Raw genomic sequence first — 19,779 nt, forward strand, 5'->3', positions numbered from 1 at the left:
CCGACATTCGATGGACTGAGGCCTTAACCGCATAACAACGTAGAATTTGTTCAACACCTATTTTACTTTTATTGTGTGATTTCTTGCATAGGGTATCCCATCTTCAGTGCTATTAATACAACCTTAACTTTAAAAATTTCAGTATTAACATGGCCCAGAGCAGTGATTCATTCCAGGAAATTAAGCACAGCAGCAACAGAGGCAGCGTCTGTTGTGTGGGCGTTTAAGGCCTGGCAAAATGATCTGACCATGAACACTGGCCATGAGCCCCGGGTCTGACAGGACGTTGGAATTCATTCGTTGTACGGCGGCTGCTCTTGCTACCTAAATTATGCAGCAGCCCGCTGGCAATCGAGGTAGCAAGGCGGCAAGGCGGCAAGTCGGCGAGTCGCCAATGATCCAACTTGAGCCGCTGCCCCGCCTTGTTCCGCTTGCCAAGTTCTAGGCAAGCCAAAAGACAAACTAATTAGTGTGGCAAGCGCTGTCGTTTTGCACGCATTTTTCACATGCCTAGCAATGATGGCACTGACCATAAATTGAGCTAACCACCGCACCCCCCCGCACCACACCAAACTGCACCACATCATTCAATGCGATTGGAAAGTACAGTTTCTAGTTAAATCTGAGTCCCCATTGTGTGCGGCCCATCGAAGGCCTCCTGCTGAGAGTACGTGGATAGATAGTAAGAGTATGAGTATGAGAAACAAGTGTGAGTACGAATGCGAGTACTTGTAATGTATACGATAGACCACCTCCCCAACCCACTGCGACCAACAAAACCGCCCCTTGGCCGCTTTGTGTTGGCGGAAATGATGTTTTTCCTATGCAAATTCTGTTGGTGCCCCTTTTTGCATTTACCAAGTGTCTTTTGCTATGTTGTTTATTTGTTTTTTGTCGAGGCCAAGCAAGGGGTCAACTACGCATTTGATTGCAGTTGCTATTGCTATTGCGTATGTCCCCCTTATTTCCCCTTGATGTCGTTTCTAAAATTTTTTCGCTGCGCGTGTGTGTGCGGGAGGTCGGCGAATTGAAATTTGTTACCCTTCACGGTGCCCATATAAAAAGAAACTAGTACACATGTGGCCAGGTGCCAATGGTCCGTTATTAAAATGTAGAAATGCTTCGAATGGATATGAACAGAATTGGATGAATTCTTCACAGAATAAAGGTGTTTAGAGCGAGCAGAAGCTTACAGGCTTTCCATGAACAAATGTCAGTAGTCTAACAAAATAAAATAAATATATTTTTGGTAAATCTTATTTGTTAGCTGACTGTTGTTTGTATAACCAAACAACCCTGCTACGAGCTTAGGCGTGCAGGGTATGAGAACAGTAGCAACACCAAGGAACAGTCACACTAAACAGACATTTAAATATGCGCATTGGCAATTGCATTGCAGGCGTACCACGCTGCGTATGAATTTTCTGTGAAATTAACATACTAATGACACTTTGAGGCTGACCAAGGGTGGTGGCCGTTGTCCATTGATGATGTTCGCCCCAGGCGCTGCCCATCCGATGCGGCCAAGTGCCGTTTTCCAGTCCATGACAGAGCGGGCAAAAATCAGCTGGTGAAGCAAGTGGGTCAGCGACTGCAACTCGAACTTCGCATGTGGTTCAATAATTCCAACAGTAAATGCTAAACTATGCGCATAGATTGTCAACGCGCCAAGATGCTTAGCTGATTGCTGCCGTCGAGGCGAGGATTGGAGTGGTGCTGTTGCTCGAGCTGCTGCTGCCGCTGATGCTGCTGCTGTTTCTGCTGCTGGACGTGGTGCGTCATTAAAGTGCAGACAAATGGCAACGGCATGTGCGGCACATGTCAAACTGCAAGCAGCAGCAAACGGCAACAGGTGAAAATGTTGGAATTCTGATTATCTGGTGGCTGTTTGGCTGCCTGCTGCTGCCAATCACCAGATGCAACTGTTGCCGGGAGTCAAGCCAAGCAGCAACTTAAACTGTAACTTTCGACGATTTGTCGTTCGGCGCTCGTCGCTGGTTTGTTGACGGTTTTCTATTTGCTTTTTGTTTGCTTCAAGCCTGCTACTTTGATGTTTGGCTACAAGACGATCAACTTAAATACCCAAGAGCAACAACAACAGCAGCGCAACACACGCATAATTATGCTGCCGTTGTTGCTGGCTGTTCTGGTGCGACCCGCCAGCAACATGGGTGCTACATTCCAGTTGCTTTTTTTTGCCATTGACCGTTTGCCATTTGTAGGCAGCACATGACACGCCCACATTCAATTTACAGCCGGAAGTGTGGGTGTGCACGCATTTTGATGTTCTTCTACTTCTACAAGCATGATTTTGAATTTACTTTAATACTGATTTTGTTTTTTAGTTGTTTTTTGCAAAGTGGGACTCATTTGGTCGTGCATAAATCAAAAATTGTAGCAGCAATTCTTAGCAGGCAGCAGCAGCAGCAACAGCAACTCCCGCATAAAAAAGTATGAAAAACGCATATAATGATTGGCTACAGACCAACAAGAGCAACACAAGCGAAATATCAGAAACAACAGCAACATAATAGCCAATTGCCTTGGCCACGTAGCAGCAGCAAAAAGTGGGAGGATGCAGTGAATTTTCTCCCTCGGCAAAACTTATTTTTTAGCGTCGGCTGCCGTTTATTTTGTTGTTGTTGCTGTTGAAGTTGCTGCTGTTGCTGCGGCAGTGGCTGTCGGGCCGTTTGCCTTTTTGGGGCCGTCAGGTCTTCGCCTAAGCGGCAGGTTCCTGTCTGCGCCGTCTGGAGCCCAGCTTCTGAGACGTTGACTGCATTTTTAAGCGCGCTGCGCATAAAATAAAAGCAGATTGCAGCAGCGTTGCCTCGGGCACTGAGCGCGCGTCGTTTCTTCAATGAAACGAGTAAAAGTGCAGGATGCTTTGTTGTCCTGCCCATCGGAACAGCTTCTGCAGATACGGCAGCAGCTAATTTTAAGATCGCAGCAAAAAAGAGACCCAGCTCCGAGCTCAGCCCAAGCTCAGCACAGCTCGAAAACCCTTGGAGTCCGCATTCGTTCGTTTGCTGATGCTGATGCTGCAATTGCTGCTGCGCTGATCTTGTGCGATAATGATGCAAGTTAATCATTAGCTTGGAACGTGTATTATGCGATTATTAGTTTGGCCTGGCAAGGATTATTGTACTTCTCACAACGCCCGGCTACCACTCGTACCCATCTTGTGGGCGTTTTTCCCTGCGAATTTTAAGTAATTTTCAATTTCCGTTTGCCATATTCGCGATGCAGGGTTTCCTTTGCGTAATGCGATGCTCTTCAAGTTTCCAGAGCACATGTAACAATTTGTCAACGTTGTTTCAACTGGCAACGACAAACACTACGTAGGCAAATCTCTGCTCGCAAGCAGTTAAGCATGCGGCAACATGTTGCTGCAACATGTAAGATGTCAGCGTTTTTTAAGAATCAATTGCCGCCCAACAGCAGCAGCAGCCGCAGCAGCAGCAGAAGTCGCAATTCGATATTGTCGTTGTGGCTTTGGCGTTGGTGTTGCAGTTGTGCTTGTTGTTGTTGCTGCTGCTGCTGCCCGCCTTCTGGCTGCCGTCTGTCAGCAACATGTTGCCGCCGCCTCTCCCTTGGCTAAGTTATGGCCACACACATCGCACGGGGCGGCCTTGAAAAGCAATCCGAGTACCGAAGAGTACTTTGAAAAAATCATTGCAGAATTTAAATAAGCAGGCAACTAAAAATACAAAACAGACAACAACAACAGCAACAACAAAAAATGCATACAGCGCATACACATTTTGCGGGCTTTGCAATTGACGTGCAACATGATTTTGTAGGCGTGCAACATGCGCATGTGCAACAGCCGCAACTTTATCAGATTGCCGCAGTTCCATAAGCTGACGCTGCTTCAGCAACAGTCAATTTTTTTGTTTTTTTTTTCCTTTTTTTTTTTTTGCAGCTTTTTGGCATGTTGACTGTCAATTGTTTGGTGGGCGTTACTACAGCGGCGGCAGCAGCAACAGCAACTACAGTAACAGTATGGCCCATAGTTGTCCCTGCGTCCAGAGCTATATCAATGTCAACAGCATTATCACACAGCGCTGTCAATATATGCAAGCATACATCCAGAGGACACAACAGCAACAACAACAACTGCATGCAAAGCAATCAAGTGACAAGCACTTGCCAGCTAAGCAGTTGGGCAGTAGCAACAACTGCAACTGCGGGCAATGCAACAACTGCAACAATGCCAGGCTAAGACAAATAAATGTGTGTTTCTGCATGTGTGTGTATGTCACACTCGTTAACACGATGCGAAACTGCGCGAAATGCGATATTTCACACGATTTATGCACGAACAACGACAAACGTTGCAACTGCAAAAGGCAACGCCAGCAGCAACAGCCAACAGCAATAGTTGCTAGCAACCTTTTAAGCGGCCACACACGTTGCAGGGCTTTAACTGATGCATCGCTCCTCTCAAGCAGGCAAGCAGATGTGCTATAGGAATGCGTAATTGTTTTGTCAAGGGGTTGCCAGTTAAAGTCCTAGAAAGCCATCATGGCAATAATGACTGTCAATGACAATTACTAAGTATTTAAAAACTCTGAGTAAAGAACCTAGAAGGTATATAGAAATGATATATATCTGCAGTATACCGATTTGAAAAACGCCAAAGCACGGATTCCACTTACTTAATTAAGCATAATTTCAACCGATTAAAAGTAAAAAAAACGGTGTTTTAAATGTTACGTGATTCTCATGAATTTAAATAAGACTTACAGAACTCCATGCTTTATTATAAGTGCAATTTTAACAGTCTAATAAACTTTATCCCTTCTTTTACTCTCACTGGTAAGAACTGTTCTGCTTTTATCTCTCACAATTTCTCACCTTGTTCCCCTTTTTTCTCTAACTACTACTCAAAGTTAAAACATATATTAATATATTCAACCTCATAATTAGTTTTTAAAAGCAAAGTATATACCCTTATATGCAATATTAACCGGGTTATTGCCCATGCAAGACTAGCGTTATCCAATTGGAAATACCACACTAACTGGACCAATCGGCCAGTGTTGTAGAGTTTCAGTTGCATGCATGTTGCGAACAACAATAACAACATGTTGCTAAGCGCTTAACTCCGACAGCTGCTGCTAGAGAGCAATGTGGCTGACTGATTTTCTGGCTAATTTGACAGGCAGGCAGCAGTTGAATGATGTTGATGATGACTCCCCGTACGGTGAGTAGTGCCTGTTAAGATTTATGCGATGCCAATTGGTTGTGCCAACATTTGCCCATATACATAATTGATATGTAATAAATTCTGTGGAGCTTTTCGTGCGCAATTAGCGCGTTTTGGCCAACAGCGACAATTGCTGACCATTTTCATATTTGTTGTTGGTTATTAAATAAAATAATTTCATAGCTGGCGCAACTGCAGCAGCATCAACATCAGCAGCAGCAGCAGCACTTGTTCGCTGTGTCAGTTGCCATTGCTGGTTTTACAAGCTGTAAAGTGCGAAATCAACACGCTTCATGCCAACTATGTGCTGGCAGGCAGCTGCAGCATCGGATTCGCATTCGGTTCCAGCACAGTGTCCAATGTCCAGTGTTCAGTGTGTTAGTTGTCAACACAAATGGCAATCGGCGTTGATAAATTGGCGTTACCTTGGGCCAATTATAACCGTCTTTGGCCATGGGCAATAGTCGGAGTTGTTGCGGTAAAATTGCGAGGCCTTATGCAGATCGCATGTATACAGTTCCTGTGCCGTATGAAGCCCCGCAGCGCTTCCTGCATCCGCATCGCATCGCGTGGGTGTTGAATGACCAACAATCGATACTCTCGTAAGTGCAACAAAATATCACAGCTCTGTAATCAGATACCAGACACGGTCTACCGCTCTACCCCCGCTCTTTCGCGCTCTTCACTCACAATTTACTTCTTTTGCTTACCCATATGGTTAGATAATTGAGGCACCCGCAATCACGTCGAAGCCGTCGTCGTCGTCGTCTTTTTATGGCCGTTTGCCCAAAAAAGGCGCCAACTTTGCCCGGATCACAATGGCCAAATAGGCCACGTGCTACAAATTGTTATGGCAAGAGGGAAGGCAACGGGCATGGGGAACTGAAATTGCTGCTGCTTCTGCTTCTGCTGTTGCATGACAAAAAAGTGCACACCCTCGCACCTGAGTCTGAAACTGAAATCCCTGCCGTAAGGCGATATTTGGGTTTCTTTCTTTGACTGCGCTGCGCTTCTCAGCTGTTCCTCATTTCTCGTTTCTCCCGGCTGCTTGGCGCGCGTTCTCTTGTGCATTATCATTATTATTGTTATTATCTACGGCCCGGTGTGTTTCTCTTCCGCTTATACAATAACATCCAATTTCTGCTACCTACTTTTGGCAGCATCAGCATCTTTGAGATTTGCTTTGATTTGTTGCTCTTGCTATTCCTGCCTGAAAGAAAACACCCGCATTCACCCATTAAATGTAGCGTATGTAGCATATTTGTATTCCACGCTAATGACATTAGCAGCGGCACGCAGCGATTGTGCTGATAGCGAGATGATGACAAAAACGAGATTTTTTGCAATCAGTTTGGAATAGGATGGATTGCTGGCTTTTGGTTAATATTTAGATTATATAGCCTTGTTTGACCCTATTTTTCAATTATATATTCCCTATTATTTTAGTATTTTTCTTTCTGTCTCTGATTTTCTTTCTGTCTATATTTTGTTCAACACTCTTGAGGTTATATATTTTTATATTGCATAATGCGAATAATATGAGTTTACTTAAGAAGGTCTGCCCTTGGCATTTGTGTTTATTTCTGATAGATCGGAATGCCTAAGGCTTGATGATAAAGACCTCTTTAATTTCGAATTTTTGCAAACATTCCCCTAAGTGCAAGCCACCCCGGCGGAGATTATTGACCTCAAGCAAACAACACAAAAATATTGCAAAGGCGGCATTCTTTATCCCTGAGCAGCAGCAGCAACCAGAAGCAGCATCGCCAGCTGTTGCCAGGCTCAGGACATAAATTCTTGGCGCGCTCCTACACACACACACACACACACAAACACGCGTACACAATACCAAATATTGAAGAGGAAGACGTGCACAGAAGTCACGCACAATTGCAATTACGAAGCAGCAATGGAAAAACTGTCGAACAAATCTGAGGAACAGCTGAGAAGGTGTGACTAGCCAGAGGAAGCGCACGGGTCGTCGTGTTGAGGAAGTGAAATTATAGCCAGATCAGATCCTTTGCGGTTACATGCGAGAAGGTGTCACAACTGTAGCAGCATCTGTGGCAGCAATTACAACTGCAATTAGAACGTGGCCGTCGGGCAGCAATTACAGCAATTGATTGGCCAGAACAAGTGCCACAAACTGAGCCGGCGAGGAATGACATATGGGCGACGCCGACGCCAACGCAGACGCAGACGCATTGCGTGTGACTTGGCCAGACGTTGAAAAAACTGTTTGAAAACCGTTAAGAGGGTTAGCAAAAAGACGGCTGTTACCGTTAGCTAAGCAGAAAAGTTGCATAAATGTTTAACATTAGAACAATGTGGAGAAAAAAAAAAAATTCGAAAACAAGAACATTTAAAGAAATTCAAACGAATTGGCACATTTGTTTGTGTTTTTTTTTTGTTTTTTCTGTGGCTGACGCTATGCCCCCGGGCACGCCCACTTAAATTGCGTGCCATGCTGAAAGCATTCATTTTAAGGCTGAGCTTGATGTGGACTTAGACTTGGGACTGGGGATGTGGACATGGACATGGATGTAGATGTGAATGTGGATGTGAATGCCACTGCGACTACAATTAAATTTGCATTTGTATGAATTTTGTTGCTGCTGCTGTTGCTGCCGCGGGTGAAATACCATGGCATAGGAAACATTTATCACTGCGTGCCAGTGGCCGCCACCACCACCACCACCACCATCATCGCCACCACCGCCACCACCGCCGACGTCTTTGCAAAGCAGACAACGCACAATAAAACTAAAGCGCTTATAATTTCATATGAAATTCTTATGGACTTCAAGTCAGAGTCAGAGTCGGAGTTGAAGTTGGACTTGGAGTTGGAGTCGGAGTCCCAACTATTAGCCGGACATGCAATTGGCCAGGAGGCAGCAGCAGCAGCAGCCAAGTTAATCACAGGGTTGCCAGCTGAGTGGCCTAAACGAAAATGCTTAAATTTAATGACATAAATATACACGAGGCAAATGTAGTTGCTCTGCGAACGCAACTTCGGGTCGTAGTTGGAGTCGGCTGACTCGGCAGACTCGAAGTCGAAGTTTATATCTCAAGAGGCCAATGGCGGGTGGTTCTATGTATATGTGCCAGGGCTGCTCGTTATTTATGTGCCCCGGCAATTATACTGTGCAATACTCAAAATGTGACTATAAATTCAGTCAGATTTATCAATGTGTCACGCTTAAGTTACCTAGAAAGGAGCTCAAACTTCTCTTGGGCTTGCCAGCTGCCTGTCCATTTAGGGAAAACTAGTTTCTTGACACTAGGTAGGGCGTCGGCTACCCACCACCCCTTTTTCTTGTCGTTTTCCGGAATCTTTTGCGCATTTACTGCGTAATCTTTGCCAGCCGTTGTCGTTGCCATTGCCATTGCCTGCCGCCACCGCCACCCCGTGAGCAGGATAGACCGGCTGCTCCTTTAGCCGGGCAACAAGGGAAGCCTCCTCCTCCAACGGACCCTCTAGCTGTTGTTTTTTTTTTTGCCGCGGCGCAGAAGCGGCCGGAGATAGCGCAGCTGCGCATGAAAATTAAAAATTAGGCAACTTCTGCGCAGTAGCCCATCAGCAATTGGCCTGGGACTGTAATCTTCTGGTTTGTTGCCGGGTGGATATGCTATGGCAAAGAAAAGTTGTTTGCGGCAAGAAAGCTTTAAAGGATTGCCGGGCGCGGGCCACAAGAAAGGGTGGCAAGCAGCTGGTCGGAATTTGATGAGCTTTGTCTGTGAGACTAATGAATCCTTTGAATACTCTGTAAACATAGGTTCCCACCTTTTGTGTTGCACAGAGAAAGAGGATTGAAGAGAATAAATACATACTGGTATCCCACGGCTTAATACGACAACATATATGATATATAAAACTGTCCTGACTGCTAAATTCAAAACCTTGCTGGCATATGTAATCTTTTCATATATGTGATGGAATATTGGAAAGTTATATCTAAGTTAGTAGTATTCATAGTTATTAAATAGCTTTGCTATCAACTAGCCTACATACTCATATGCAGATCCTTATTGAGCAGTTGCCTAAATGAATGTTTGGTCACTTCGACAACTCATCTGACGACTGAGTCAAACTTAATTTTAAGGCTCTAAAATCAGAAACTAGTGCTTTTTTTTGCCTTCTTGCCTTCAAACATATTTTTAATGCTTTTATAAAATATCATTCACAGCCGGGGGATAATGATTGGAAGGAAATGTGTGAAGAAGAGATGTCTACAATTGTAAACAACTATTTATTATGTTACTTCTACTTTGAATAAGGACGTGTTAAAGACAGTTGAGAAATAAATTTTCTAAACAAATCATAATGTCTTTCGGACTCTTCCGCAGAACTATCACTAACCCGCACAGGTCACATATGTACCCGTTCCAAAACTTGAAACACTGCCCCCAACTTGTTAGCCCATTTGTCAGAAGCTGTTTGCCACCCGTTGGTAATTAATTTTTTGTGAGCGTAGATCTTATCAGATCACTTTGCACTTCCTCTCCAGCAACAACACGAATCCCACACGCAGCACAATACCGAAAACACCAACGCTGACGACTCCGACACCGGCAATGTCGAAGCTAGCAACATTAGCTTGAATCATGCGCACGCCTCAATCTCGCCAAAATCTCATGGAAAACAAATTTCAAATGATTTACCTACAGCGTAGTCTGCGCACGCGATGGCTAAGAGCGAGCGGGCAGAAAGGCAGGAAACTAAGGGCTGTGAGCGGCTGCCGTCGACTTTATTTCATTCACTAAACTTTTGTCTTAATGAAAGATCTGCCAAAACAAAAAAGAAAGAGAACTAAGCAGCAATTGGGCTGCTAAGTGAGTGAAGGCCACCAGCAAAGTTAAGGTTTCGCATTAAAGTTGTTCTGCTTGTAGTTGTCTGCTAGCAGAGCCACCGGTGTTTGTTAAATTAATTGAATTTGTTGTTAGTTTCTGGGTTGTAGCTATTAAAGAAATGTGTTTTAGCTCGAAGCCGTAGCTGCGCGTTGGCAGCAATAAGGAGCGCGCTGTGTAGGCAGCCAGTTTTGATTGGCCTAAAGTGTTTAATAAATAATTTCCGCAAGCGATGATCACTGTCTTCATCTTCATCTCCAGCTCCATCGTCGAGCTCGCACATCACGCCCCACACCCCCTGTTGTTGCTTGCCATTTTTTATCTAACTTACAACATCCGCAGAGCCGTACGCAATTGAATGCTGAGCATTTTCTCACGTCGCTTAAATGGCTTAATAACCGAATGCATTTGTGGCTTAGCTTTAAGCGTTGGTAATCGCTACCCCTCTCCCCTCCCCACCCCATGAGTGGCTCTTGGAATGCCCACGCAGGCTGTAGCCACTTCCGGTCTGCGGTCTACGCCCCATCAATAGGCCAACAGAGCAAGTTAATGAATGAGTCTTCATGTTTGTTGTTGTATTAGAAATGCCGTAAAACTGCTGCAATTGCGGCCGTTGAGCGCATAAAATTGATTTGATTGCTTTGCAGGCACAACTAACACCCGCCCTGATGATGCACATGGAAATAAAGTTGGAGACACAGATGGTGTTGGAGATGGAGATGGCGTTGGAGATGGAGATGGTTGGGAATACTAACCGAAATACGCTTCTTGACTGGGCCAACCGATTTGTTGTCTCCTAGCAGGTTGCTTGTCGTAAAAGCGCAGATATAGGCCGACAATCTGCAATCTGCCTCTGATGAGGCTGGTGATGATGGAGTTGCTGCTTGTCGTCCCAGTCCCAGTTCCAGTCGCAGTCGCAATCGCAGTCCCAGTGCTGGTCGCGAGCAGCTTCCTCAGTGCCCGGCACATTTAGAGATTAACTGGTTTTATTGCTCGATTGGCTATAATATCTTTTATTTACGAGTCTTAAGCTAATTTGAATTTTCAACGTTTTCTTTTGGCGCGTTTCGGCTTCGGCTTCGCCTTCGCCTTTGACTTCCAACTTCTATTTCTACTTGGACTTCGGTTTTACCTTCCACTTTGATTTCTATTGATATTTGTGAGGCTAAGCTTTTGCTTGACCATCTCGATCTCGATGGTTTCTCGGTTTTTTTTCGATTTTCGGTATATGCATTCCCACACTTTACAGGTGAATGGGCAAACGCCAGGCATTTGTGTGTGTGCGCGTATGTGTGCGAGAGAGTGTGCGTGTGATTGTGATTGAGAAAGAGTTTTATCGCATGATTGTTATATTTTATTATACGGCTTATATATTGAAATGCTTCACTTTGGGCCGATTGGGCCGTCGTGTGTGTTTTGTATGTTAATCGTTTATGAGTTTAAGCTCAGCTATTTTTTTCCTTTCCTCGGAACGCTGAACACAACACAGATACCCAGATAGACTAAGAGACGGGCCCAATAGTTTAATTTGTATTTGAATGAACAGTTCATTTTATGCCAAAGTGGCAAAAGGCAGCTGCACCAGTTGAGGGAATGTCGATAGCATTTCGGGAGCAGCATTTCACTAAAGCTATCCACTTTGTGGGAGTTGTTAAGCGTCTAAGACTTTAATGCGTGTTGTACAACAAAATTAAGCTGCTTTTTTGTTTGGAATCTAGGCATAAACATAAATTATGCATTGGCGTTGGTGTTTTACTTGAGCAGAAAAACGAATGACTTAGGCAACGAACTTGATTTTGAACAGAATTTTGTAAATGTTTTTAATGATAATTGTTTTGGGGCTCTATAAAAGGCGTATTAATACAACAGGGACGCTTAGCGAAATATAAGAAAATATATATTAACTGGAGGAACTGCTTTTTGTTAGGCCAAATTGTTATTTTCTATCTAAGCTAAACTCAAGCTATAAGGGAATACTATATTATAACCATCTTTGGAAATTTTCCAAGTCCAAGAAAAAAAGGACTTAGCAACATACATTGAAAAATGGAAATATGATATCGCATATGAAAAATTATATTAAAATTCCAGAAAAATAAGTATTAATATGTATTTTCAAAGAAGGGAGTAGTAGTAGAAACTGCTTACTTTAGAGCAGCAATAATCATAAGTTAACTCAACAATCGCTGAAACTTGTTATAGAGAGTCAGTTGTGTTCACGATTTCAGGTTATATACAAATGATATTTAATCCCGCAGGTCACTCGAGTCGTAACACTTAATTGAACAAAAGTAGAAACCGACTTTTGTTTACAGTTGCTGCGACTTCTAACTGCTGACCACATTTGCGGGGCTTAACTCATCTTCCTAGTTGCTTTTAACTGTTTCAATTTAGTTGCAAATAATGGTTGTGAGCAGCAGTTGCAATGATCTGTGATCTGTGATCTGCGACTCAGCAGCTGCTTATGATAAATCATAAAACACACGTGTTTTCATTAAAGCGTTCAAATGCCGTGCAGTCGCTGGTTATCCGTGAGAATCGGAGTCCGATTGTGAATCTTGGCTGCGCATTCGCATGCAAATTAGATTTTTTAATTGGCGCATAAAAGGCGGCGACAACGCTGAGAGCCGGTAGCCGGTGGATCGGGGAGTCGGTGCCCGGGCTCAGGGCAGGGAGTTAGAGCGTTCGTATTGCAGTTGACCCCCAGGCTGGGAATTGCGTGAAAAGCAGCAATGGTAAACTCTCTGCGAGCTGTTGGCGTCATCGAGGTGCTACAATGCCATTTGATTTTATGGTTATTGCGCTGGGTTGCCGCGGCTGTTGTTGTTGCATCAATGCAAATCAATGCGCCAAATTGTGGTTAACATTGTTGCAATGTTGGCGTTTTTAATTGACAATTCTGTGGCTCTGTGGCCTCCTAGTCAAGGTTCAGTGTTCGGTGTTCAGCATTTTGGGAAAGTCAAATGCAGACGTCGCGGCGCAGTTTCCGTTGCCCTCCCGCCGCGACAATGCCCTGGAGGATAGACGTCGTCAAAAGAATGAGCATCATTAAAATTAAGGAAAAAGGAGCAGCATGACATGCGAAGCGGTACTCAGGTAAAGCTATTCAGGGGTGGCTTTGGATCGAGCTGGGCTGGGCTGGGCTGGGTTGCCTGCGGCTCGGAATACGCTTCTTGACAGGCCGGCCGCGGGCGGCTTTCTTTTGTTAAAGCAAAGTTTGAAAGACGTTAACCGAGATTGCAAGATTGTCGTTTCCCGCCAAAAGTTAGGGGGTTGCACGACAGGATCGGCGGTGGTGGGTTGCGCTCGGGTGGTGGTGGTGGTGGTGGGCCAGCAACAATAATGCTCGAGCGGAGAGGGTGATGACTGCCCAACCGTGGGAAGATTTCGAACACAAAAAGCATTAGCACAACTGATTGTAAAGGCATTTTCTGTCGGATTTCACGTAAATTGCAATGCAGCTGCACAACGCAAAAAGATGCCGAAAATAATTTTGCCAAAGATCTGTGGGGTGTTAAAGTTAGGATTGTTGTTCGTCGATGGCATCGCTCATGCTTGGCGTAGGCAATTACGACATTAAAATGTACTTAAATCGGCCACAAATTTGCATAAAACAAGCAGCGTAAGTGTATGGGAACAACAGCGGGGACAACTTCATTAACAAATCAGCGACGCGCCAACGCCAACGCCAAGAAATGTTACATTTTGTGTTGGTTGATTGGCTGGTTGCCTCCAGACCGACGGAGCCGTAAGATACGAATAGTATCAGCATTCGTATTCGTAATGCTGTTGCTGTTGCTGTCGCGAATTGGCTGCCAGTTATTGCCACCTTCGCGACAGCCAACTGGGCCTACACCATTTTGGTTTTATTTGTTCGCGGCCTCGTTGTGGTTGTCGCTGTTGTCTCATTTCAATAAGTTATTGTTGTAGTTGTTTCACACCAATCAACTAACACTAACAACACACACACACTAACACAGACAGAGGCTTACACTTACACTCAACATGTACACAATCAAACGCACGCAAGCACACATACACGCACACTTACACATACAGATCTATCTGCATAGCTACACCTACAAACGGGCTGTTGCTGTTGTTGTTGTTGTTGCTGCTGCTGCCCGCCAGCAACACGAAAAATTTTTGTACGAATCGCGTAAACGCGTTTTTGCGTTTCGTTTATTTTCCCTGCCCACAATTCACATACACAAGCACATCGCATATTGGTATTGCTGTTTGTGTGTGTGAGCGCTCTTGTGTTGGTGTGCTACTATTCGTTCATTCACAAAACGTGGCCAGCGTCTGTGTGTGTGTGTGTGTGTGTGCGATTGTGAGTATGAGTGCCTGGCGTGCTTTTGGCTCGTCTCTGTTTCATTTTGGTCTTTGTTTTGTAAACACCACACACACACACACACACACAAGCAGCAACACACAGATACAGAGCGTCGGCAGCTGCGTCGTTCAGCTCACACACAGATACAAATACATATACAGCTACTGAGAGCACGCGCTCGGCTCTCAGGCGCTGCATCGGCATTTCAAGTTCAGGCGCTCGACGCTGGCGTTGAAGTTGCCGGCATTTGACTGCGCGCTGTGCATGTGTGTGTGAGAGAGAGTGAGAGAAAGAGAGAGATAAAGAGTGGAGTACTGTGAGAGTTTATTGTTGTGGGAGCGCGTTCGGATAAAATTTATCCGGCAATGAGTTGTGATATTTCGAATACAATAATTTTGATTGTAATTCACATTGTATTTCAAAGATTTTTTAAAATTTTCTATATTTTATGAGTGATTTACTTTTTTGGCTGAATATGATTAAGAGAATATGCACTAAAATTATCTTAAATGGCAGGCTCTATTTTAAAAATAGTTGTGAAAACTTCGAGACTGATTTATCAAACCCCTTCAGGAGTATTTAGTAAGCATGATATTTGAAAATATATTAAATTGATCATGTATTAGCTTAAACTAATCGCAAATTACCAATAATAGCTGCAGTATCTATACAACATTTCAATTATGTGATAACCATCCATATTCGACATATAAGTTGCATGTATATTAAGAAGTACGTTCAGAAATCGGTATATACAATATTATTCTTGTATATTATAAGTGGTATATAACCTCATGGGGTTACATTTTTACATATAAAACACACGTAGCTCATGTAAATTGTATTGTCTAAAGGAATGAATTCATTGGCTCACTTTCTGTACTCATTACGTAATCTGCACTTGACATTTGCACACCCCCACCCCGTCGATATCTATAGGCCATACCCCAACCAATCCAACTCCAACGCTGAAAACGCTCCAAAACAGCGAAGCAGCAACAACAATGAAAAAGTGGGAGGCGCCTATTCGGAGCTCGCTTTCGCAAAAGCGAAAATGCAACGAAGTCTCCTCATTGGTATAAAGTTTGAGCAATTAGAAACCCACGCAGCCATAAACAACAACTACAACGACTTGCGACTAGCGTGGGGGCAACAGCAGCAGCACCAGCACCAGCACCAGCAGCAGCAACGAGCAGCAGCTGTCCCAACAGCAGCAGGGAGCAACAGCAACTCGGCAGTTGCAGCCACAAGCGCCAAAACTGCTGCAATAGCAACATCAGCTGACAGTCGTGAAGTGGAGAGATAAAAATGCAAACAAACAACTGCGACAAAAATCAGCAGGCAGCTTTTATGTTGTTTTGCACGTGCTGCGGTCTCAGGCTCTCCCACTGGCTCTCTTACTCTCTGAGGCGACTTTATCCGGCGAATGAGACGCCAACAAACACACACAGCCGCAAAATAACTGCGTTGGTGTATGCATGTGTGTGTGTGTGTGAGTGTGTGTGTGTGGCGTCGGCAGCAGAAGCAGCTGCGTCGTCGTTGGCAGCCAATTCTACTTAGAAAGGCCGCTGGCTGCGCCAGTGTCTTGCTGGGCAGTGTCGGTTCAGGTTCAACGTGAGAGCCCCGCACGCGTTCGCTGTCGTCGAAGTGCCGCAAAAGTAGAAAAAACGTTTCAAGCCCGGTTTCCAAGCCAAGTTAGCAAAAGTCTCGCGAATAGCTGCTGCTTACATTTTTCGGTTGGCCAAATTGTGCGTGCAATTGCAATTGCTCAGTTGGCTCCCGCCACCACCCCCCTCTGCTTCTATTGTTGCAAACAAACACTCTCTTTCGCGCTGCTCGTTGTTTGTGTATGCGTGCGTGTTGGTGGTGCAGCCGAAGCCAGCGACGACGACAACGACTACGACGATGCCGACGACGACGACGCCGACGACGCCGACGACGCGACGACGGGAAAATCTCTTTGCGTTGCAGTGAAAATTTTTTCGTACGTTTTCGTTATTTGTTATTTGCACGTTGACGCGTCGACAACGAGAAACGCGGTACACGGTTACGAAGTGTAAGGCGAACGCGCGTGCAACAGCAACAACAGCAACAACAACAACAACAGCAACAACCAGAACAACAACAACCGTTAAACGTTAACACGCGTCAGTTATAAAAATAATAATAAAAAAAAGAAGAAACAAACAAACAAAATCGCATATTTATTGATATTCAAAACGCTTTACGCACATCGTATTCTAACGATTAGCGATTACATTTTTAGTCACTTAACTTGCTAAAACTCAACTAATAAATCATCCTAATTGTACCTAGCAGCGAATCACAACAACAATTTTTAAGCTAATCAATTTTTGCTCTCTCACTCAACTAAACTTGCCAAATTTTTCAATCACAACAAATATTTTATAAAACAAGATATTACAAAAATGAAAAAGAATAATATAATAATAATAATAAGTGCATAAAGTCGCAATTGAAGTGTCTTAAAAGAAATATTTATATATAAATGAAATAAAGAAGATATATACATGCAATGAAAATACAAAGCTTGCCAAGTTTAAATTACCAACAATAAAAGTATATTAAACATAATTGCAATTGTTTAAACACACACACACACACAACACGCGAACAGCACACACATAGGCAAAAGTTTGTGATATTTTTATGATATTAGCAATAAAGTATACAACGAAAATATAATAAAGAAGTAAATACAAATATTACAAAAAGAAATATTAAATGTGTGGTGCGCTCACAAATTATCAACAACAACAACAACAGAAACAACGATCAGAAGAAGAACAACAACAATAGCAACGGGCAGCTGCCATTTATTGGATAATGCTTGGATAATGCTTGCCAAAGCGCCCTAAACAAACGAGGTGAGTTTCATTTATAATTTTTTTTATTAACTTTTTTATTGGTTAATTTTGTTTTTTTTTTTTGCCGACGGCAACGTCTTTTAGGCTCAGGCGCCAGTCGTCGCCAATTGGCAGTCGCTGGTTGCCTCAGCAGAAATGTGTTTTTTTGAAATGTGTCAAAAAATTCAAGATCTAATTACATAGCCAAATAGCGGGTATTGTTGTTGCCGACTCAGTTAACAGCCAAACTGCAACTGCAACTGCAAACTGTTCGTAATCAGCGCAATATCAGATAGCACAGGCCAGTTGATATACGGCGCTGGCTGCAGTGTGTGTGCCAGTGAGTGTGTGTGTGTGTGTGTGTGTTAAAATCAGTCCTAATAAATTGGCAAGAGAATGAGTAAATTGTGTATAAATTCACGATATGGTTAGAGTTGGACTTTTAGTTGGTGTAGGACTTTGCTATAGCCCCCGTTAGTCAATAGGTCGACCCATGCACACCTACAACAATTCATGGGTCTCGCCTGACTCACTGATAGATGCTGCTCGGTGCTATCATTACCAGCCCCCAAGATGAGGAGCTGCGGCTGCTGTTGCCCCCGTTGATATTGTTGTTGATTTGGTTTGACGTCAATCGCCAACAACAAACATCGACAATGACAACGACATTGTGTGGCCAGCAAATTGACGCACAATAAAGGCACACAAACACAAGTATACTTAGAAAATACACGGACAGCTAAGAAAACCGGACATGTTGCAGGCGTGCAACAGCGGCAGCAACAACTACGGCAACATTTGCAAGAGCAGCAGCAAGCCCTTGAAACTTGCACACAATTAATGCGAAAGACTTTTAATTGCCATCAAATGCCATAATAAAGCACAGCAGCCACTGCGCGAATGTGAACTATGCCAATTGCCTACACCTTGGGCATAAAAATGGGCAACGGCCAACTGACAAATTTGTATGCACGCGCTTCAAAAGTGCAATATTAATTAATTCCAGCAACAACTGCAACTGCAGCTTCAACTGCAACTGCTGCTCTGTATGCGGCAGAAGTTGCTGCTTAGACTGGGCAATTAAATTGTATGTCATTCATTGGTAATTTATACCATTTAAAGGCAAACAACAACAGCAACAATAACAACAGCAGCAACAGCAACTCTCTCGCTAGGACATGTTGCTGGCGAGTTTGAGTTACTGCGACTGCAGTCGCTGTAGCTGCTGCCCACGTTTACTCTTGTTTTTGTTTTTCTTATATTTATTTTCTTTATTTTTTCGGCAAGACATCAGCACACCTGGCAATTAGCATGCGTGCGTGCCACGGGTCGTATGAGTAATGATCAAAATGTTCTGATACTTTTTGGTGGCTAAACAGTTGATCGATCGCTCGTTTGAGCTGATCGCTCGATAAATGCAACTCGCCATGAAAAGTGCAGGCCATAAATGGGCATTAAGCTATTGCACATTTCTCAATATGTCGCGCGAGTGTACCAAGTGATTTTTTCTCTGTTTTCAACTCGATGTCGATGTCTGGCTTTATACGCACCGCACCTTATAAGACAATGACGACGTCTGCCGGACTGTCGCCCGGACTGACTGCCTCTGCGACTGTTTGGCATATAAAGCAGCCAGAGAGCAGCTAGCGACGTCACCCGCACCACAAGCGACGCCATTTTAAAGTGGCTAAAAGTCGCCAGCCGGTGCCGCCAGCGAAGCCGTTGTCGATTCTCCGCCACCCTCAGAGTGCGTTTCATTGGCATTTCTTGCATTTGCATTTTTAACCAAACAAAAAAACCAAAATCAAACGTTAGTTTCGAGTTGCCGAAGTTAAAATACCCTAGAAGACATTTAGTAGAATTCTAGTAGAGTTTGGTATTTAGTCAGAGTAAAAAATTAAATTACAGTCAATGGCTCCTCGCATAGATGAGAAGAGCAAAGTATGGCTTGTAATTTATGTTAATTATAATAGTTCGATTGTTGCGGCTGATCGGTTTATATATACTGCTTGACGCAAGCAAACTGATCTACTAATATTCGTAACTATAAGTTTAAGGAGCTACATTGAGGCTATTTTGATAAAGCAACTCCTGTGGGATCAGTGTAAAAATAATAAAATAATTATATGCGAATAGGTCATTTTGTTTGAAGTGACCTTTAGGCGTGGGTAAACAAATAAATTGATATTAGGTAGGTATGTTTAAAGTTTTTAACTTACCAGATTACCAGACCATGTTGCTTTTGTCAAAAGCTTATTGACCCATTTTTGTAAGCAGGGTATTAAAAGTTTTTTTAAGCATCGGGGACTACGTTTCGTGTGTTAATTTAATTCGTGCATAGCCTTAAATTCTCCATTTTAATTCCCTGAAAAAAAAAAACAACAATGCCAACAATAAAACAAAATTTAAAATATATATGCATATATATAGTAAATAAGACTAACAAAAGCGCGTTTTGAAATTGAGACGTTGGGTAAAATAAAATGCTCACAATACACAACAAAATGAAAACACTTAAA

This window comes from Drosophila novamexicana, unplaced genomic scaffold (assembly GCF_003285875.2).
Source record: "Drosophila novamexicana strain 15010-1031.04,08,12 unplaced genomic scaffold, DnovRS2.1 tig00004555-arrow-pilon, whole genome shotgun sequence".
In the NCBI taxonomy this organism is placed as follows: Eukaryota; Metazoa; Arthropoda; class Insecta; order Diptera; family Drosophilidae; genus Drosophila; species Drosophila novamexicana.